The following is an 8,610-nucleotide window of genomic DNA, read 5'->3' as shown; positions in this document are numbered from 1 at the left end:
TTTCTTAGAGAACCCAGGAATCTATCAGCCCAGGTGTGGCGCCGGCCGGCAATGGGCTGGGCCCTCCCCCGTCAATCCCTACTTAAGAAGATGCCCCACAGGCTTGCCTGCAGCATGATCTCGTGGAGGCTTCTTCTCAGTTGAGGTTCCCTCCTCTCCAGTGACGCCAGCCTGCATCCAGTTGGCATAAACCTGCCAGCTCACCATGTAAAGGCGGAGAAGAGAACCAACTCCACAGAGTTGTCCTCTGACTTCCACACGTGCACCGTTGTACACACACACAGACACACACACGTGCACCGTTGTACACACACACAGACACACACGGAGCACATACATAAAATACTTATTGCTTGTTTGAAGACATTGTAGTGGGGGAGCGTTAAGTAACTACGGACCGGGCATGGTGCTCGTAAATAGTGTTCAGAGCGTGGAGTCTGGAGATGCCCTGAGCAAGTTGACTGTCCAGACTAGCCGAACAGCGGGGTAAGGACCTGGGGTCCAGCAACCAGGCCTGGATGGGCTTTCACTGAATCCTCACGGCCGAGTAGCCCCAGGCCCTTCCCAGCTCTGCAGTTGTCTCCCGCCAACTGGCATCCCACCATCAGAGCTGGCTGGTTCCACAGCCTGCCACCCCCTCCCCCCACAAGTCCCCAACAACAACAGACCACACAGCCTTCTGAGTGAGAGGCTACTCGGGCATCAGCCAAGGCTGCTGAGTCACAGGCTGAGATGAGAGAAAGGCCTCAAAGGCAGGAGGGGGAAGGGGACAAGGCCCCGGGCCCACCGCCCTACAAATCCTGGTCCCCGGCAACACGCAGTGCCCAGGGCCAGAGTGGTGAGCAAGATCCCAGCTTCCGGCCGCCACCCCCCCACACACACACCCAGAGTTCATGAGCACACATACGAGAACACCAGCCCACACACATCTGATGAAGCTGCCTTTGGGCACGGCCTCTCTGGGACTTCTCCAGGCCCCAGCTCCAGGGTTTCTTACCCTGTAGGCTTACCTTTGCCCCAATCACACTGGGGCGATGAGTGGCCCAGGGACTCACAGTGTCACACACCGGTGTGTCTGCTCGAATCATCTACGTTTGAGTTGCAACCGTTCCACACCTATTGCTGGGCGCTCCGGTTTGACACTGGGATTCCCTGACACTTGGCACAAGCACAAGCACGCTGGCTATCAGCAGCACCGAGCCCCCATAGTGTCTGGTTAGGAGCCTTGCCCAAAGCCATAGATTGGAACCCAGACCTAGAGCCCCGAGTTGGCTGCAAGACGAAGGTACTAAGCAGGAGGGGTCACGCAGCAGGAGCCACCAGAGAGGGACAGACAGGGCTCTGCTGGGGGCAGGACTGGCTGGCACAGTGGAGGGGAGGGAGGCACTGTGGAGAGGTGAGTATCATACTCAGGCTGAGACGTGGGCCGGGGTGAAGGCTCAGCACAGCAAGGCTTTGGTGACTGGTGAGAATCCCAGAGCGTACAGGGGTCAGTTCAGTTTGCTCTGAATGCCCCAGCCACACTCTCTCCCCGGGTCACAGACACACAGATACACACACACACCACATACAACACACACACACACACACACGTGCGCAACGCCACACACACGTGCACACACACACACACACACACAGAAAAGAGGCCCCTGGCTGCCTGTAACACTAGTTACCCATCTTCCAGATGGCTTTACCCTGCATGAAGCCCGCACCCTGAGCCGACCGGGCGAGGAGGGAGAGGATCCGGACTGTGTCCTTGTAGGAGTGTGGCTTTCCCTCAGGCTCGTGGGTGACAGACCAGGCTGTGGTATGAGGGCTCTGTATGCGTTTTTTCCAATATGGCCATAGCAGATGACAATGAGTGTGTGTCTGTCCTTAGTGGGCCCAGCTCCAGGCCTCAGCCACACTCACAGCAGCCTTCAGGCAGACTCCATTGTCACTCTTGAGGGGACACTGCAGGCAGGTAAGAAAACAAGCCCGGTGTCAGGTTCCTGAGGAGACTGAGGCCCAGCCCGGTCATATTTAAGTGGTGAGGGGAGCCACCTAGGCTGAAACGAAGACTACATAGTTCAGAAGAGGGTGGGGGATGTCAGTTCATCCCCGCAGTTCACTTTGCCAAGAGTTGGGCTGTCCTGTCACAGCAGGGACATGAGGTTTAGGTCTCAGTGAGGCCAGAATTATACATGACAGTACCCAAGGTCCCACCGTCACTGACTCAGCTCCAGGCTCTGTGGCCGAGGTCCAGGCTGCCACAGGCTTCAGCCATTCCCTTTCCCAGAGGGAGATTCCTAGGGAAATTTCAGTCCCCTGGGATTCTTTTGTTTGTTTGTTTGTTTGTTTGTTTGTTTTTGTTTTATGAGACAGGGTTTCTCTGTATTGTTTTGGAGGCTGTTGGTCCAGCCCGGTCTCGAACTCACAGAGATCTGCCTGCCTCTGCCTCCCGAGAGCTGCCCCTGGGATTCTTGGTTTCACATTCTGACACCCAAAGGGAGGGACACAAAGAGTGTCAGTGTCTTCACCCCTGCCAGGTTACAATCCATTGCTTCTCAAGTGCAAGCCTGATGGGAGATGTCATTCTGTAAATACATCTGTATTATTGGTTGGTGAATAAAGCACTGATGGCCAATAGGGATGCAAGATAGGTGGGACTAGGAGTCGAGGAGGATTCTGGGAAATAGAGTCAAGGAGGAGAGCTGTCATATGATCTCCTGGGAAGAGAGGATGAGTCAGGAGGGTGTCCTCAGAAAGATAAGTCCTTACAGAAATATATATTGGGCCGGGCGTTGGTGGCGCACACCTTTAATCCCAGCACTTGGGAGGCAGAGACAGGCGGATCTCTGTGAGTTCGAGACCGGCCTGGTCTACAGAGTGAGTTCCAGGACAGTCTCCAAAACAATACAGAGAAACCCTGTCTCGAAAAACCAAAAAAAAAAAAAAAAAAGAAAAGAAAAGAAAAAAAAAAGAAATATATATTGGTAGTCATAAGTTGATACTTAAGACAGAACTAGCCAATGAGAAGCCCTGGACATTGGCCGACAGCATTGTAACTAATAGAGTCTCTGTGTGTTATTTGGGGTTGACCTGACACTAGGACCAGGCTGGCGGGAAGAATCATGTTACACAAGCCTGTGGCCCTGACTGCTGTATCTTGGTAGACTGCCATCCCGTACCACCTTCAGGGAAAGCACAGCACATCCTTCTTTACACTATCGTTAGGTCTTTGGGCATAGCAACAAGAAACGTGAATTATAAACCGTCCTCCTTTTTTAGGGGGGCGAGGCTCGAGACAGGGTTTCTCTGTGTGGCCCCGGCTGTCCTAGAATTCACTCTGTAGACCAGGCTGGCCTTGAAGCTAGAGATCCTCCTGCCTCTGCCTCCCAAGCGCTGGGATTAAAGGCGTTCGTCCTGCAGCCCAGCTGATCGTCTTCCTCTTGGAGTGCCGATTACACAGCGTCCAGAACATTCACGGTGCTGTGTAGCTGTCAACACCCCCCACCCTAGAGCTTCTCACCTTTCCATGGGAAATCTGTTCCTGGTAAATGCTGCATTCCTCACTCCTCTCCCAGGTTCCAGAAACCCCCTTCTACTCTCTGTCTCTATGAATGTGACAATTCTGGGGACCGCCCCCCCCAGGGACACCTTAGGTAGATGCATGGCCCTTATCCTTTGGTGGCTGGGTTTTTTCTATCTGTCGTGATATCCTCAGGAGGTACTTAGGTTGCAGCATGTGTCAGATTCTTTTCAAGATTTCATTTGTATTTAAGTTGGTGCCTGTGGAAGCCAGAAGAGGGCATCATGGGCTCCTCTGGAACTGGAGTTACAGGTGGCTGTGAACCCCCTGGTCACCTGACATAGGTGCTGATCTCAGTCCTTTAGAAGAGACACAAATGCTCTTAACTACTGAGCTGTTTCTCCAGAACCAAACAGTGCCATAATTGGCTTGTCTTTCTATGAGTTTGTTTGCTTTTTTTCCTGTTTTTGTTTTTGTTTCTGAGCTGGGCACTGACCCAGAGTCTTGTACTTCCTAGGTAAGCGCTCTCTACCAGAGCTAAATCCCCCAACCCCTCAGCATTGTTTTTAAGGCCAGGTGAGAGTCCACTGCATGGACGACCACATTTTGTTTGTCTGACCTCGTTTGATTTATTATCCATTGCGCTGTTGTCGACATGAGATTTTCTGTGCCCGTTGGCTCTCGGAACACGGCTGCTGGCATGTCCCGAGTCAATCTCTGTTTGAGAGATATCCTCAGAGTTGGGATTAGCAGTGGTCTAGTAATTCGAAACTTAGTGTTGGAGAGGCTCAGTGTTCTTTTCCACACCAGCTCACTCTCCTGCCAGCAGCGTGCTAGGGCTCGGGTTGTCCGAGGCTCTCCCACGCAGGTTATTTCCTGGGTTTTTTGAGAATCTGCCTGATGGGTATGAGGTGGGATTTTTGGTCTCGTTTTGTTTTCCCTCATGACTGATGGTGCTGGGTGTCTTTCCTGTGCTTTCAAGCATCTGTCTTCTAGCATTTTCCAATCTTTCCGTTCCAGGCTCTTCTAGTCATTGCCCATTTTGTCTTATTCTGTTTTTTTATTATCATTATTTAAATATTCATTTTATGATTTTGATTTATCTCTTGACAATTCCTTACATTTGTATAATGTATTTTGACCAGCATCTCTTACCCGCTCCTACCCCACTACCGTTTCTTCCCAACATTCCCCAAGCCTTCTCTTATGTCTTTGTTTTGAGAGAGCTTCTCTGTGTAGCCCTGGCTGTCCTGGAACTCACTCTGTAAACCAGGCTGGTCTCAAGCTCACAGAGATCTTCCTACCTCATGAGTGCTGAGATTAAAGGTGTGCACCACCACAGCCCAGCCTTTTTATTTTATTTATTTTTAAATAACCCATTGAGCTAAGTAGGATTGCTTGCCTGAGCATAGGTGTGAAGTTATTTACTAGAGTGTGGACAACTTATCAGTGGCTACACTGGGGTTAGCTGTGCATTGTCACTAAGTGAGAGCTTGGGAACTGGAACCCAGGCACCTGCCAAGAGCTCCTTCTGGGTGTGATCTGTTGGAGGGAGATACTTCATGGCCCCTATTTTTTTCTTTTTTGTTATAAGTGTCAGTAGCACAGGCTGCCCTTAAATTTGAAGTGACCCTCTGGCCTCAGTCTTGGAGGATGCTAAGTGTGGTTGACCATGCCTGGCTATCATTGTGTGTGTGTGTGTGAGAGTGAGTGTGTGGTGTGTGTGAGTGTGTATGGTGTATATGTGTGTGTATGGTGTATGTGTGTGTGAGTGTGTGTGTGAGTGTGAATGGGGCACACGGGACACAGTGTGCAAGTGGAGGTCAGAGGTCACCTTTGTGGCGCTGATTCTCCCCTTCTCCATGTGGGTCCCGTGGTGGAGTTCAGGGCATCGGGCTCTATGGCAAGCACTTTTACTTAAGTCACCTTGACAGCTTTAGGCCTAAGACTTTATTCTTTATATTTCATAAATAATATTGTACCCCCATTTTTTTAAAACAGCGTCTTAAGATGTAGCCCTGGCTGTCCTGGAACTCACTCTTTAGACCAGGCTGGCCTTGAACTCACAGAGATCCACCTGCCTCTGCCTCCCGAGTGCTGGGATTAAAGGCGTGCGCCACCACACCCAGACGCCTCACTGATCTTTGCACAGGCCACATGCACTCTGTAGAGTTATGAGGTGACACCCCTCCCGACCACGTCCAGAAGGTTCCCCGACTGTGTGTCTCAACGACTCCGCCACCCTGTGCAGAGTTGTCGCGCTTCTGCCTCAGAAGTACTTCTGCCTCCTTGGTTGTCCTCTCCGAGGCACCGGCAGCTGCCTCTGATAGGCTCAAATCCGCACAGCCCAACCCAATCGTGGAATTCCTTTTGCCCCTGGAAGGAGCCAGCCTGCCATACGCTGCCGTGTGAAAGAGCCTTGGGAATTCCGTGCTGAGTGAAAGAGCCAGACAGGAAACACGACACGCCATAGGACTCTATTTTTAAGTAATGTCCAGAATAGGCAAATCCACAGGGACAGAGCGGAGGTCGCAGCTGCTCGGGGCTCGGGGAGGGGGATGGGCTGTGGGTGTTTTCTGGTTTTCTTCTGGGATGAGAGAACGGCTCTGCGGTGGGCAGGGGTGACGGCCACACAATGGTTCAAATGTGTGAAAGCTACTGGTTCTTCTGCCTTGAGATGGCTCATTTTATGTTATGTGGATTTCACTGCACAGTATGCAGAGTGGGAGGGGATGATTTTATTGCCTTTTATTGTTTTATTCTAGTTTAGGCTGGCCTATATGCACCACTGTGCCTGATTTATAAGGTACTGGGATGGGGCCAGGGTCTTTATGCACTTTACCAACTGAATTCTATTTTTTCTCATTTACTTGGGTCTTGCTATGTAGCTCTGGATAGCCTGGAACTCACTCTGTAGAGCTGGCTTGCCTTGAATTTGCAGCAATCCTTCTTCAGCCTCTGTTCTTCTCGTTGCTGTCCAACAACATACTAGGCTGATATCTTCAGTAAAACAAAAGCCAAAGAGACAAGTATTCCCAGGGGATGCTGCAGGGACATCTCACAGCCTGGCCAAGGACATCAGGGAGGAGATGATGGGGGGCGGGGCAAGAGACAAGCATCATAGAGTCCTTTAAGTTTCCTAGAACTAGCACTGTCCCAGCTGACAGAGGGCCTCTCTCTCTCTCTCTCTCTCTCTCTCTCTCTCTCTCTCTCTCTCTCTCTCTCTCTCTCTCTCTCTCTCTCTCTTCCTCCCTCCTGCTACTTCTTTGTGGGTTTTCAAGACAGGATTTTACTTCGCAGCCCTGGCTGCCTAGAACTTGCTCTGTAGACCAGTCCAGCTGGCCTTGAACTCAGAGATCCACCTGCCTCTGGCTCCCAGGTGCTGGGATTAAGTGCTTGTGCTACCCCCGCCCAGCCCTGATGGCCTGCCTCTTATTGGCTTCTCTAGTTTCACTTCTGTTGAAGCTGCTGCTTCTCTCCATGCCCTGGCCTTGACCTACAAGACCCTCAGGAACTGCTTCATAGCTGTGGGGATGCCACACTATTATTTCCCTGTCCCCCTGGGAGGTTGCCATGCAGCTCACGCTGCACACTCTGACTCCTGGAGCTACAGCAGGCACAGCCTGCCTCCCCGACACCAGTGTCCCCAGAAGCCTGCCCTGTACAGATTGGAAGGGGGACAAGCTCTTTCCTAAGGAGCCCTTGTTATTAAAAGACAGAGCCCTCAAGTCCCAGCCTTAGACCCGGGTTGCCGTCTGTGGGAGAGTGGGATCGTGTCTGGCTAGTTCTGAGCTCCAGGCTGAGCTTTGGCTTCCTGGAGCCACCCAGGCATCTTTGCACCGTGACAGGCTGTCCCTGACGTCTGGTCTCTCTTTGGCCAGTGTCAGCACTTGGCCAAGCCACCGGCCTCTTGAGCACAGCTGTGGTAGGTGGGACTTTTTCTAGGACTGAGGGCTGTCTCCGAGTATGTTGGGAAAAGACAGTCCCCTTCCTGAAGACAGGGACAATATGAGTACAGTGGTCTCTGTAGCATTCCACTGGTCCTCCAGAGAGGCTACAGCCCATGGTGTCAGAATCAAACAGTGGGCTGGGATCCCAGGCCTGGCTTCATTTTGCTATGGATGCGTTGCAGTGCTCAGTTTCTCCATACTCCCAGGAGGTTCACTGGTTGAGTTAGGGATGTGCCCGGAGGTGCCCATGGTGAAATGCGGACCTTCCAGACAGGGGTGCCCCTGGGATGCCCACTGAGATATCCAGCACACAGGTTTGTCTACTGACTCAGGAGACTAGCAACCACAGGAAATGCTAGTACATTGGGGTTTAAATGTTTAGAGCACCTGGAACCAGCTCAGTGGCCAAGTGTTTGCATAGACAGCAAAAGACCCTGGGTTTTGATCCTAAGAACCTTTATATTACACACCCACACACTCATGACACACACACACTCATGACACACACACACACATACACACACAATGCCTGTGGCTTTGTGAGAGGGTACACACAGAACACCAGGTCACCGCAGATGCAGAGGTTTGCTTCATACTGAGACCTGCAACCAAAGAAGGGACACCTGGCCGGGCTGGTGCACACCTTTAGTCTCAGCACTCGGGAGGCCGAGTCAGGCGGATCTCAGTGAGTTTGAAGCCAGCCTGGTCTACAGAGTGAGTTCCAGGACCACCAGGGTTGTTACAAAGAAAAATTCTGTCTCAAAAAAGAAAGAGAAAGAAGGGAAGATAGAAAAAGAAAAGAAAAGAAAGGAACACCTGAATCCGGAGGCAGAGGCAGCTGGATCTCTGAGTTCAAGGCCAGTCTGGTCTACAAAGAGAGTTCCTGGGCAGCCAGGGCTGTAGCTGAGACAGAGAAACCCTGTCTCAAATAAACCAAACCAAACCAAAATCTAACAAAAAATAAATAAAATAAAAACAAGGTCAACACCAACTACATAGTTTGTGTCCAGCTCAGGCTACCTGGGAACCTGTTTCAAAAACACACAAAGAACGTTTTGTTGTTTTGTTTTTCCAGACAGGGTTTCTCTGTGTAGCCTTAGTGGTCCTGGAACTCACTCTTGGGATCACACTGCCCTCGAACTCGGGGAT

This window comes from Mesocricetus auratus, unplaced genomic scaffold (assembly GCF_017639785.1).
Source record: "Mesocricetus auratus isolate SY011 unplaced genomic scaffold, BCM_Maur_2.0 Super-Scaffold_100007, whole genome shotgun sequence".
NCBI classification, from domain to species: Eukaryota; Metazoa; Chordata; class Mammalia; order Rodentia; family Cricetidae; genus Mesocricetus; species Mesocricetus auratus.
Note: the sequence above shows the minus strand (reverse complement) of the source record.